Below are 3,118 nucleotides of genomic sequence, written 5' to 3'. Positions count from 1 at the left end.
CGGTATTTAAATATACCTTTAAAGATTGCCCCAATTTTTAATAGGGAGCCCGGTAGAGCTTTTGAGAAAAGAATTAAGAACTCAGCTGATGTTAGATTTGCTAGAGAATCAAATGCGTTTTTCGTTCATTTAGGGGGAGAAGGCACCGGCTTAACTGGAAACCCGCAAATTTTAATTTCAGAAAACACCCAATTCGTAAAAAGAAAAATTTGAATTTTTTTTAATTAAAAAAAATGCCAAATTTAAATTGAGGTGGTAAATGGGCCTGGATGATCTTCCCTCTCGTTATTTAGCAAACCCTTTCCCCCAGACTTCGATTTGACCCCCCTGGACTGATTCAGTTTTGTTCGCCCGTCTCTACATATAATACTTCCCAAAAATTATTCCTTATATCCTTTTTCGATTTTTCGTCTAAAGGGGAAAAACTCGTGAAGAGTTCGAAACTTACGGTTTTAGTTTCATTTCACGTGGCTTTTTCTTTTTTCACCCCCCCGGTTTTACCGACTGTGTTTGGTTGGTAATTTTAATAAATATTTTTTAATATATAATAATATATATATATATATTATATGTGAAATATATAATATAAATTATAATTATATAATATATATATAATTATAATTTTTTATAATATAATATATATATATATTAATATATATATAATATATATATATGTGTGTGTGTGTTGTGTGTGTGTGTTATTATATATATATATTATATATTTATATATATATATATTATATGTGTGTGTGTGGTGCTTGTGTGCTGTGCTGCGTTGTGTGTGTGTGTGTGTGTGTGTAGGGGGGTTTTTGGGTTTTGGAGGAATAGCACACCCGAGAAACGTAAAAAAATAAATCAAAAAAAAAAAAGGGCAGGGGCCCTATTGACAAACACCTTCGATAATAAGAACCCCAAGAAACCGAGGAGAGAAAATACCCAAAAAACACGGGGCAGCGCAGCGTTCTGAAAAGGGAAAGGGCCCCTGAGAGGAGGCTTTGTAAGTTTTTGATCAAGATTTACTCTTCCTTTTTCGGAAAGCGGGGGAGGGGGGAGGGGGAAGAGGGGGGGAAGGGACTTTGGAGGGGGAAGGTCGGTGGGGAAGGAAGGTGGGGGGAGGGGGGGAGATAGGACCCTGTCGAGGCAAAGGATAAAAATGGTTTGATGATGATAACGTGAAGGTGATATGATGAGGATGATAATAAAGATAACGAAGATTGTAATTTCGATGCTAATGGGGTTTATTACTGTTATCCGATTATTAGTGTTTACATTATCAAAATCATTAGAAAGAGATGTTTAAATAAAAAATAAATCAAAAACTGTTAAATTTTTTGTTTGGCAACAGAACCAGCCATGTAAGTAACAAAATGGAAATTTGCTCTTTACTTTATTTTCTCTTTTACTCGTTATTCACCTCATTTACCTTATAATGTAGAGGAAAAAAACTTGACGGAACGAATCATCCCTTAAAAAGCTGAGCCTCCCCCCCCCATCCCCTTATCTGTTACTTTTACTGTCCGGAAGTCAGTGGATATCCTGAGGGAGTAGGCGGCAGGGACGGTGCAGCAGTACATGTAGTAGTGATGTCTTTGGGACCCCGTGTATGGTGAGGATACTGTACGTTTCGACTCATGGTTTTGTTTTGTACTGTGGATACGTAGTTATTCCTTAGATCTACTGGTTTTTGGACATTCTCAAAGGAGAGGTCGGTGGCTTCTTATTCCCTTTTTTTTTTCCAGAATAAATGGTGAAAATAGTAGCCTGCACAGTGCTTGCACTGTGACTGGCATGGCCGTTCTCTATGGTGGTATCGTCGGCGCCCCCAGCGTGAGGCTTCGCTGAGGTCGCGCTTCGTGGATGCGACGATCGAGGGCCCGGGGACGAGCTGAGGCTGAGCGCCACCCTGGCTGACCTGAGGGCGAGCACCAGCCAGGCCTTCCGTTGCCCAAAGCGCCCTCCCCCCGCCCTGGCCGGACCCCCTGCTCGAATAATTCCGGCGCGCCCCATCGCCCGCCCGACCCGCGCCCCGCCGTCGCCGCCGCAAGAAACTCGCCCGCGCAGGAGAGCGAAGAGGCGCCGCCGCCACAAGGCACACCGTAGGAGCGCCATCCCGTCACCAGGAGAAGTCCCTGGTGGGCGCGTGCGCAGAGGCGCCCTCGAAAGCGGCAGCGGCCCAAGCCACCCCAGCCCAAAAAAGGGAAAATCGGGCCGACGCCCGCGTTTGGCGCACCAAAAACGCGGAGAACGACTACGCCCACGGACGGGGGTTGCGAGCTCCCAGACCCGGGGTGTTTCGGAAGGGAAGTGGCCGACGGGAGGTCCCTAAGGAGAGGCATATTGGTCCCTCTGGAGGCTCGCCTGCGGCGCGGGAAGGACTCCAAGCACTCGAGGCAAAAGCTTTCCGCAGAAGGACTCCATCGCCCGAGGAATACGAGGATGTGCTGCCAGGCCCTCTCGGCTCGCCGCCCCCCTCCTTCGCCATCAGCGGGAGATCCTGACCCCTCCCCTTCGCCTCCGCTCAGGAGCCGGCGAAGGATACTCCACTGCCTCCTCCTCGGTTCTCTCCCGCGCCCCCTCCGACCCCTGCATCAGCCGGGGGAGATGGTCGGCCTCCTGGAGCAGCAGGCGGCTGCGTCCTTCCCCGTGCCGTGGGTCGTGGTCAGCGCCGGGGCCCCCGAGCGAGCGCGGCGTCTGGCCGTCCCTGGCGTCCCGCCCGCGCCAAGGGGAAGGCTGCCCCCGGGGGATTGTGCCCCCCTCGGGGGTCAGCCCCGCTCACGGCGGACGGCGCGGGAAATGCCCTCGCGACTTCGCCCGTCATCCGTCGCAGGTCAAGGAGCAAGGGCAAGGAAGGTCAAGGCAGGCCGTTCACCCCCCCCAAACGGCTGATCTCAACAGCCGTGGCTTCAATGTGTGAACAAGCGGAGGCGCTGCTTAGTGCGATGGATAATGGTTTTCGCAACAGATAGATTTTAAAACCGAAAGAAGAAACCCGTGATGAATATAAAACTTCTTCTGTAATACGAAAAACATTTAATTTACACTTAAAAGAATGTGAATGTTCGTGTGAGCTGACATGTGACCTTTTTCAGCTTTAAATGCGCTGAAAATTTTTTTTTCT

General features: G+C 48.6%; 1 pseudogene; it reads left to right on the top strand.

Moving 5' to 3' along the window:
- The first annotated feature begins 1,583 nt into the window (after positions 1–1,583).
- On the top strand, positions 1,584–2,914 carry LOC119571632 (annotated as a pseudogene).
- The last annotated feature ends 204 nt before the right edge of the window (positions 2,915–3,118 follow it).

This window comes from Penaeus monodon, unplaced genomic scaffold (assembly GCF_015228065.2).
Source record: "Penaeus monodon isolate SGIC_2016 unplaced genomic scaffold, NSTDA_Pmon_1 PmonScaffold_7237, whole genome shotgun sequence".
Classification (NCBI taxonomy): domain Eukaryota; kingdom Metazoa; phylum Arthropoda; class Malacostraca; order Decapoda; family Penaeidae; genus Penaeus; species Penaeus monodon.
This window is presented reverse-complemented; position numbering and strand designations above follow the sequence as displayed.